Genomic DNA, 11,146 nt, shown 5'->3' with positions numbered 1-11,146 from the left:
CCACTTCTACTAGCAATGGAGAAATTACACCTGTGCAATTCTCCAGTAATATTAGTAAGAATCAGTTTATTTTTGTTCCATTAAGAGTTTTCACCAGAGGCACTGATATAATCTTTTAGATTCTTCATTATGTCATGACTCAAATTCTAACCTGTTAATTTTCTGTGTAGTGCACAAGAGGAAGTACTATGCAAAAGAATAAAAATTATATATAAACACTTAGGTTTTTGTAAACTGTTAATACTTTGGAAAACATTTCAATATTTAATTTTTAGAATAATTACTCCAGTGTTTCTATACCCTTCTCCCAAAAAACATTGAAAAATCTCACTAATGATAAAAATGGGAATTGCCTATGTATTATATATGGAAAACCATATTTACTACATCTGATGGAATTCAATACAAGCCACTTTAAAATATGGCACCTTGGCATATTAAACTGATAAGAACAGATACTACACTTGATCTTAGCCAAAAGGCCAAGAAGCAATACCTTGGCATCTTGAATAATTCAGGCTAAAGGAATTTGTAAAATAGCAGATGCAGGAAGGACTTTCTGACCTTCACCTGAAGCAGGAGATGAGACCCTCAGGTGAGAGAAGCCAACTGGAGGAAAGGAGTATCCCCCCCCCCCCAACACAGACACCGAGAGGAATCTGAACAAACACGCTTTCCCAGATTGTGACATTTAGTTCCCACACTTTTTGATTTATACATTTTCTCTTTTCCATAACTTTTTACTTTTCACCAAAACTAGCATAAAAACTCTCTACTTCAACCATTTCGTCAGGTCTTCATTTCGTATGAAGTCTCCTATGTCACGTGAAACTTAATATGAAATAAATTTACATGCCTTTCTCTTCTTAATCTACCTTTTGTTACAAGGGCCCCAGCTGAGAACTACCCAAAATAGTCAAAGGATAGTTTCTCTCTTGCTAGTTGGAATAATAAAAATGACTCTGAAAACCAAGTACAATTACAAATACTTAGAGTTATTTTTAATAGCGCTCCAGCAATGCCTCTCAGAGTGCATATTTATAACTCTGGTCTCTGTAATTCCGTGTTTTACCTGAGGCACAGATGGTATTTAATCATGGTTATTCCGACATTCAACACAGTGTGTAATCTGAGGAGTAAATTTAGAACGCAATTGAGAAAAACAGTATAGAAAGTTATTTTCTGTATTGCTTTAGTCTCCCTAAGAATCACTTTTACTGAATCTCTTCGGCTTGATGTTATTAGTCTACTAGAAAGAGATCTATGAAATACATGTGGAATTTTAACAATTCAGTTCAATTTGTTTACTCTGTTACACAGTGTTCAGTATAAGAGTTCTCAGAGAAACCTCACTCATTTTAGGACCAGGCGCATTATTCTTCTATGAACCATCTGGTGTGCTTTTATCTTAAGTGCACTATAAATAAACAAAGTGATAATGTTCTCCCATGTGCATTGGCTGCTTACCATCTTAAAACTAAATGTGTGACCCTCTTGCAGCCAGTGCATTGGAATTATTAGAATATATTTAATGTTCTAGTCTGCCTGCTAGATAAACCTTGCTTCTTTGATTTATTGACTTTCCTTAAAAATATTTATTAATTGCAAAATATCGTTTTATTTCAAATAGCCTTAACTACTGTACTGTAAATTCAGTGAGATATTACACGAACAGCGTTGTAACTACAGGTTTGAAAATCAGAGAACAGAGAAATGCAGAAGATTTTAGTCTAATTTTAACAACCTTTTGTTCATCACCAGTTGAATTTTAAAAGACAATGAGTGTTGAATTTCCTCAAGAAAAGGAGTTTAATTGAATAGTTGGCTTCTAATGGCTGTTTTTATATTACAACGTGGGCATTTGAAAAAGTCTGCCAGCAGCAGAACGGGAGCAGCTTGGTACAAATACAATGTCGTCTTTTTTGTTTGTTTATTTTAGTTCAGTATAACATTCCTCATAAAGCCTTCACCACATGTGTATCTGGCATATGGACTAGAGGATTTATCTGCGCTTCCGGCCAAAAGAAAAAGAGGAAGAAGACTGCTGTGAAGTTTAGTACAAACAGAAATAATGAAAGTTAAGATGTGAACCAAGGTTAAAATGCAAGATAGAGATTATAGTATCAGATATTTAAATCAGACTGGTTTCAATGCCCACAGGTGTTGAAAGTGTTTCTTAAGCTCTCAAATATGTCCTGAGTTTCCTCATACGCAAAGTTGGACATAAATATATAAAACATCCAGTAATGCCAGACACGTAGCATTTAATAAATGTTATTCTCATCTATCCTCCATTTTTATTTGTTCTTACTCTTGATTCATAACATGGACTCTCTAAATGTATTTTCTAGAAACCTTTTACAATTACCAATGCCTGCTGCTATCTGTAGGCCAATTGAAGTAAAATCTCTCCTGGTGCAGTCAAGAAATCTATAATTTTAAAGCTTTGTATGTGATTCTATTTCTATTATATCCGGTCACTAGTTTTTAAATGGCCTTATGAGCCAACAGGAAAAGGGTTATGCATTTGATATAACTTTTGAGTCTGAATAACCATTGAATAAACTTGTGAATCTGAGCATCCAAAAATATTTAGCTCAGTGTAGAATTCAAAAAGAGTAACTATCATCATTTGAGCAGCAGGATTCTTTGACAATTATATGGCTGTTTTGAGCTGATGTAGGATGGGCTCTCTTAGTGAGAATATAGGCCCCATCCCATTTATTTTTTCTCCTTCCAGGGTTCCATAGGTATAATTTAAATAAATAAATAAATAAATAACCAATGCACATGAATATTGTGAATGATTTCTTTGTTGTCGAATTAAATCCTTCTCGTTTTCTCAATCTCAGTATCACTTGGCACAATCACCCTTCTCTTTTACGTGATTGCTCTACTTTTGCTTCTGGTGAACAACACTCTCCAAGTTTTCCTCCTACTTCGCAGGTGAGTTCTTAGCAGTCACCTTGGCTGGAGTGTTCTTATTTCCCTCACCATACAAACATTCGATGCCCGAGGGCTCAATGCTCCTGACCTCTTCTTTTTCTTAGTCTAACTCACTCTGTAGAGTATCATCCTGCTACGTGACCCTTACCACCATGATTCTCAAATTTATGTCTTCAGCCATGGTATTTCCCTGTACCCAGACTCACATTCCACAGCCATTACTTTGTTTCTCCTCATCATTGTCCCATAGGCATCTCACACCTAATATGCCCCAAATCAAACTTCTGGTCTCCTCCTCCAAGCTTGCTTTTTCTAGTGTTTATTAAATTAGTAATTGTCATGACTAATTTTCTTTTTTTTTTTAATCCTCACCTGAGGACATTTTTCCATTTTTTGTTCAGGTAGAATGGGAGGGAGAGAGAGAGAGAGAAACATCGACGTGAAAGAGACACATTGAGTGGCTGCCACCCACATGACCAACCAGGGCTGGGGACAAACTACAACCGAGGTACGTGTCCTTAGCAGGAACTGAACCCCGGTCTCTCTGGACCGCAGGCCGACACTCTAACCACTGAGCTAAACCGGCCAGGGCATGACTAATTTTCTTAGATCAAAAAGCTAAGATCCAGCCTGGCCGGTGTGGCTCAGTGGTTGAGTGTCGACCCATGCACCAAGAGGTTGCCTGTTCTATTCCCGGTCGGAGCACATGCCCAGGTTGGGGGCCTGATCCCCAGTGGAGGACATGCAAGAGGCAGCCAATGGATGTTCTCTCTCATTGATGTATCTCTCTCTCGCCCTCTCCTTTCTCTCTCTCTAAAACCAATAAAGAAAAGAAAGCTAGGAGCCATGCTGGAACTCGTTTTTTCTCCCATGCTCCATATACAAAAAATCATCAAACCCTGTCACAGCGATTTCCAAATTAATTCCAAAACTAGATTACTTCTCATTATCTCCATATTAGACCAGTCCACCATCATACCTCATTTGAACTGGTGTTATAGCCTCCTAATGAATCTTTTCTTGTCTTTTATTTGGCTGTATCTAGTGATCATTTTAAAATGTTAATTCATTTATGTCCCCCTCCCCCTCACACACAGACACTTAAGCCTCTAAAGGTTTCCCAGTCTTTTAGAATAACATTCCCAATTCTTAGAAGGTCTATTATTTCAGCTATGCATAGCTTTTTCTTGGATTTTATTGGCTCCCTGCCCCCCTGAAATCACAGGAACTTTCTAAAGCATATGCTCCCAAATTGGCATCTACCAAGTTCATTGCCTGGAATACCCCTCCCTTACAGATCTACCTAATTGCTCCTTCACTTCCTTTGTATCTCTGCTCAGAAAGCATTTTCTCAGAGAGGTATTCCTCAATTCTGATATCTTGCTCTATCTCATTATTTTGCATAAAGGGTCTTTACAGCACTTATCTAGATGATGTTTTGTTATATAAGAATGCTACTTATTTTTTTTATCTTTTTCATTTGACCTACTCACTAGAATATGAGATCCATAAAATAAGGTAATTTGTCTCTTTAGTCTGTTTTATACCCAACATTGACAATAATTCTTGCTATATGATAGGCATTTAATAACTAGTTTATTTGTTAAAAGACTATACGTCTGGTCCTGGCTGGTTTGGCTCAGCAGTTAGAGCATCAGCCTGCAGACCAGAGAGTCCCCAGTTCGGTTTCTGCTAAGGGCACAGACCTCAGTTGCAGTTTGTCTCTGGCCCTGGTTGGGGTCACGTAGGTGGCAACTAGTCCATGTGTGTCTCTTTCACATTAATGTTTCTCTCTCTCTCTTCTCCCCTCTCTCCCTCCTGCTCTATCTAAATATAAATGCAAAAAAAAAAAAAAAAAAAAAAAACTATGTGCCTGAATGACATCTATTTGCTGATTCTTTGATGGTTAAAATAATCCATTTGTTAAGATTTTATGCTATGTGTTCTATTCTCTAGCTTGAGAGATACCACATTGCTGTCTCATAGCACAAACTCTCCATTTCTGTTTGGAACAAGCAACTTCAACAATCTATATCGACATTTCTCAAGTATATTATAATTTCAATTTAATTTTTTCCCATTCTTTGGGTTCATTTATATTTGCTATCCTTTTTATTTTTTTAATTATTTAAATTATATTTTATATTTATAGAATTTACAATTTTTTTTCTAAGAGCGGCATAGCATGTATATTTACATGTGTGTATGCTTGCCTGTGGATTGTGTAGCTGACACCACAGTTAGCCATGCCCCTGTGTCCAAGATGGTATGAGGAGTGCAACAGTCCTTGTGTAGGAAATTATTTGCAAGGATGTATTAGAGCTCAATTTATCTATTAGAGAGGCCACACCTTTATTGGCTTAAAGAACAAAAATTTCTTTCTCTAAAGCTCTTAAAATAAATTTAGGGTACAAGTAATTTTGTATCAAAACCAAGGCTTTATGAGACATTTCTCTGTCCTTCATTCTGTTCATGGGCATGGACTGCCAAACATTGTTGTAACTAAAAGTGATTTTTATTTTTGATAATATAAATATAAGCTCATAGTTGGAATATTCAAATGCCTTCCTCTGAACATAATTAACATGGTGAGATAGATTTAAAATAACAATAACAAAATGGAAGTCATGAAACCAAGTCATCAGAAAACTCTCCAATACTGCCTAACCAGTATTTTTTTTTTTTTTTTTTTTAATCCTCACCCGAGGACATTTTTCCATTTTTTGTTCAGGTAGAGTGGGAGGGAGAGAGAGGAACAGAGAGAGAGAGAGAAACATCGACGTGAAAGGAACACATCGAGTGGCTGCCACCCACACAACCGACCAGGGCCGGGGACAAACTGAAACCGAGGTACGTGCCCTTAGTGGGAACCGAACCCGGGTCTCTCAGGACCGCAGGCCGACGCTCTAACCGCTGAGCCAAACCAGGCTCAGGGCCTAACCAGCATTTTTAATGGTCAACTCACTTGCAATACAATTTTTTTAATACTCACCAAGTATATGTCCTCCTTTCCAGAGAAAAAGAAAGAAAGTGAGAGGGAGAGAGAGAAGCATCAATGTGAGAGCGAAACATCAGTTGGCTGCCTCCTGTACATGCCCCAACTGGGGATTGAACCTGCAACCTGGGTGTGTGGCCCCGACCAGAAATCAAACCCCCAACCCTATGGTGCATGGGATGATGTTCCAACCAACTGAGCCACACCAGCCAGGGCTACAATAAAAATAAAAAAAATTATTTTAGCTGTTCATACTTTAAGATTATTATACAAAGGAAAGTTAGTGTAATAATATTTTACTCCTCTGTAACACACAGACACTTCTTTGGCTGCAATGAAAGAGTTTTCCTGGTAGAATATTGCATTAGCTGAACTATGACAACAACAAGCCAACAAATCAGATCCACATCAATTCTGCTTTTCTTTCATGAGATTAGAGAAATAGAGATGAGAGGTACATTTTCCTTCCAACTCTTCACTCAGAAATCCATTCCCTGGAATACCACATGTCACAGTTAATATTCTGATGTCATCATTCTCACAGCAGAAAACAAAGTTACCATTATAAGGTTACGGTTCTCAACCCCCTTCATCTGTAGCCGTGTCCTAACTCCATCCTGCTTGCTACTATCCATCATATAACAGTTCAAATAATTGCTGTACCATGAAATTCTTTCAAGAAATAATAAATAATAGAGAGCCGCTGGGATTAATAATTATTTGTCTAATTTTAAAATGTTGGGACATGTTTAATAAGCATATAAAAACAGAGAGAGGAAGAAGATACCATCTTTCTAACACCATTCCTATTTTTGATATACAAGTCCTGTGTCTAAATTCTAATTTTCCTGATAGCAAATTAAAATAGCAAATTAAAATCTCAAGTCTATCCTTGATTATCACCTGTTTTTCTCAATGTCTATGGAAAGTCACAGAATGGTGTAGAGATACAAATGACTCAGAGATCACTTCCTTAAACCTGTTTGTTTTACAGATGTAGAAACAGTGGTATTATATTTAACCATTCATTCATGAATACATTATTAGAAAACAGAGCATGTTATACTCCAGGACAGCTTATTCTAGCAAAGAGCAGACCTATTTATCAAAAGGTCTATAGCACATTCAAGTATGTCCTTAGTTTCAACCTAATTTTCCTAGTCTTATCTAGGAAGAACAGAATATTTTCTATTACCTCATTTGCAAGATGATCCTTCAAACATTTATACACCTTTTTATGGTTCTTAGCAATCTTCTGTGCTTTAAACACACACATCCAGGTTTTCAGCTGCTTTTCATAAAACAATATTTTATTGTCATTTAGGTCCCATGACTTTTTAAAATCTCTTTTCTAAATCAAAATGTTATCATCGTAACATTAATTAGTCAGTTAATATTAAAATAGAAAAAGAGCAAAGGGGAGGCCAGATATGTAAGCATGGTCATCTGGGTAGCTTCACCAGGAAGTTGCAACTTTACACTCCCTAGAGAACCACCAGTCCATTTTCTGAAAAACACTGGGGGAAGGGGTTCAACAAAGGAGAAGAAGGGTGTATGTGCAGTAAAGTTGGGGTGATGTAGGGAAAGTGCTTCCCTGTCAGTTGAGCCTGAGGAACAAATATCAGTGGCTGGAAGGATGAAGCCAATGCAAGCATGCAAAATCCTAAAGGGTTTGTTGTGTAAGTTCCCAGGTAAACTTTCTAGTCAAAGACTACTCTCTCTCTCTCTCACTGTCTTGCTTGTGCTCCTGCTCCCCTGCACTCTCTTGCTCCATGACCTGCACTTTCCCATGTGCTAGCCCATCATGTGGCCTTAGCCATCATATGACCCTGGCTATGCAGACCCCACACACAATAGACTGCAGCTGGGAACACAAGCAAATCTAGCTAGATCCTGGACTAGACTGTGCTTTAATGTGGAGCAGAAACTCTGGGCAGTGACTTGTATCTTAGCCATGCTGAAGACAAGACTGGACTTTTTCCATGGTGGGAATGGAGGGAGATGGGACCTTGGAGGGGAACTCCCTTAATTTTACATCAACAATAAAGCTTTCCATCATGCTCCAAGACACTCCAAAAGCTCCACTTCCACCAGTAATAGGTAGGGATGCAGAGGACACCCCACCAATAAGAAAAGCACCCCAAATTGAACACAGCACTCTGACTTGCAATTACTAAACATCATTCTTAATGTGAATTAAAAGTATTTGTATCAAGCTAGCGCTTCTTGGATAAGCAATGCTTAGTCTTCCCAGGTTCAACATTAATGTAATATATTGTGATTTTTTTTTTATCCTTTTCTCTTTTTCTCCCTCCCTCTTATATTCCCCGTCCCCTGTCTCTCTTCTTCTCTCCCTCTTTTCCTTCTTCCCTCTCTCTTTCTGAATGCAGTTTCTGGAGTTCCGACTACCATGAGGAAATGTGGAGGGTCTGAGGTTTATCCTATTTACAGCTATCACGTTAGCCTACCACAGTCAGAAACAAGGGCCTTTGTGACTGGGAGCAATCACAGTAGTCAGAACACCCGCCTTCGCACTGGTTGCCATAGTCCCAATTCCCACACGATGTTGCAAAGAAAATGAGGAGATACCTGCATGCACAGAGGGGTCCAGGACAGAAGATAAACTCTGCATTTAGGGAATCTGAATCTTCTATGGGCAATAAACCTGCCTGTCTTTTGCATTGCAGGAAGACATTATCTTTATTATAGAATGCAATTAAATGGAAACTTGCCCTTTTCTCTGGGGAGAAGCACTTCTGCCTTGTTTCCATAGCTGTTCACTGTACAAACATGTTTGAAAAAAAATAGTCTGAAACAAAGGCAATCAGTGCCTCTGCTCATAACACATACAGAATTAAGATTCAAAATAAGATACAATGCTGCAGATGGTCTGGAATTTCATTTTCTGAGGAAAAGGAGAAAACCTTACCTGCCAGTAAAATCGCCACTATGTATTTATCACTGTTAATTTTCCTGCATACCACATAAAGCCAATGATTTATAAGTTTTCAGGTTGTATAAATATAAAATAAGGGAGATGTTTTACAAGGACATTTGTCAACAGTTTAGAGTAATTTTAAATGCATATTAATATAATTAATTGTGATCATTTTCCATTGTTCTTTCAGGTATTTGAGTAAAAATAACAAATATTAAAAATTGTTAATAAACTATTAAATCTTTAAGGAAAAAATGTATTTTGAAAGTTGTGTGTTTGGAAATAAACTTGGAAAGAATCTTGACAGATCCTAGGGGAGTCTATAAAAAAGGCAGAACAATAATAGAGGGCTTAGCAACAGTGACGAGCTGACGATCTGACTTGCAAGTTTTCTCGTTACACGGAAAACTCAAAACCCTCACATCTTTGACAAAATAATTTACATTTATTCTAAATCAACTAAAACTACAGGTAACCCCACTTTCGACCTAGTCTTCCAATGGAGACACTTCCACCCACAGAGTCCACGCTCACTCCCTTTTCCTCTGAACAAAGTTGCAAGGCCCAGAGAGTTGGAGCTGCCCATTCTGTAGGTGTGTAATAAAACTTTAAACTATAGATGTAAAAAGATTACATGCATGATGATCAGCAATCTCAAAATATTTAAGAAGTCTATAAAATTGCTGCAAAATGTCTTTCTTGCAGCATTTTTAGCACTAAATTTGAAACATAGCATTATGAGAATGTTTCCATTTGGTCATTAGCTGAACTAAAGCACAGATAATTTGTACAGATTCCAAAATTATAATTAAGGTTATTATAATGATAACCTCCAGTATATTTATAGTCTTCCTTGGCATCAATAATAACCAGCTCATCGTCTTTTAATTAAAATGGTAGTCATTTTGTTTTCTAAATATAAAATTAGATCCATATTATTGTCAATGGAATGGTATATCTACTATATTAAACATGTTAGTTTGGTTTTCATTTGACATTAGAATATGTTTTTGTCTTATGTGACCCATATTATCAAACTAAATATAAAATAACATCATAACAACTATAGTAATAAGTAAAACACAATAATATATTTATAAGGAGGCAGCTGGCTTCTTTGATACAACCATGACTATTGTAATTGTATGTATTATTCATAAAAACAAAAAGTACAGATATTATTTTTTTGCAAATTTTAAGTAAATGTATCTATTAAACAATGTAATTGAATTAAGACAATACTCTGAACAATTTCATAGTTTTTATACTTCTTTTTTTCTCGATATTATTATTTCTAAATTGACAAATTAGATTTCCAAATAGTGAAGAGCAGCCTGAAGACCAATCACTGCTTAAGCAACTTCACAGGTGAGGGATAGATTGCTGGGCCAGGATTACTTAACCCAGGACTTGGTTAGGGCATATAAAATAGTGCAGATCCGAAGTATTTTGTGAAGTACAAAATAGAGTTTGATTATTTTTTAATAGAAAATTTTAAAATGTTAAATGTTTGAATTCCTAGGAGGGAGAGAGGCAGAGAGAAACATCAGTGTGAGAGAGACACATCGATTGGTTGCCTCCCACACCTGGGTATGGGGATCAACCTGCGGCACAGGTACGTTACATGCCTTGACCTGGAATCGAAACCGTGACCCTTTGGTATTCAGGCTGACGCTCTAACTACTGAGCCAAACCCACCAGGGCTCAAGTGTACATTTCTATGATACATGATCTTTTAATATTACATTGTGTGCCCACCACCTAATAATATATTTTTGAATCTTTACATTGAAACTAAGCACTAACGCAAACAGAAAGTGTCAGACTATTTGCCTGATACCAATGCAAGAACGTCTTGGTCTCTCTCTCTCTCTCTCTCTCTCTCTCTAAAATATGAGCATCATTAGAGTGATATATATATATGTGCTAAGACAAGACAAATCTAGCCAAATACATATTTGGATAACTAGAGTTTTACAGCAAGCCTAAGTGCAGAATTATCATTTATAAGAAACAGAAAAAAGTCAGAGTGCTAGAGCAGAGTTAAGAAGGATGCAGACAGCAAGGAGGGTGGAGAGGGGTTGAGAAGGGCTCCATGAAAGACCTAAATAAACCGTGTCATAAGAGGGATGAGTTTGCTTCCCCAGACACAAGCAAATATATACAAAACAGAAAACTCTTTTGCAGAGCTGTAAGTATAAAAGGGGTGAAACATCCCTGGCCAGTTTGGCTCAACAGTTAGAGCATCGACCTGTGGTCCAGAGAGA

The 11,146-nt window shown here is 37.2% G+C and overlaps 1 pseudogene; it reads right to left on the bottom strand.

Annotated features, from left to right (window-relative positions):
* Positions 1-344: 344 nt before the first annotated feature.
* Positions 345-494, bottom strand: LOC118618043 (annotated as a pseudogene).
* Positions 495-11,146: the final 10,652 nt, after the last annotated feature.

This window comes from Molossus molossus, unplaced genomic scaffold, assembly GCF_014108415.1.
Source record: "Molossus molossus isolate mMolMol1 unplaced genomic scaffold, mMolMol1.p scaffold_m16_p_5, whole genome shotgun sequence".
NCBI classification, from domain to species: Eukaryota; Metazoa; Chordata; class Mammalia; order Chiroptera; family Molossidae; genus Molossus; species Molossus molossus.
This window is presented reverse-complemented; position numbering and strand designations above follow the sequence as displayed.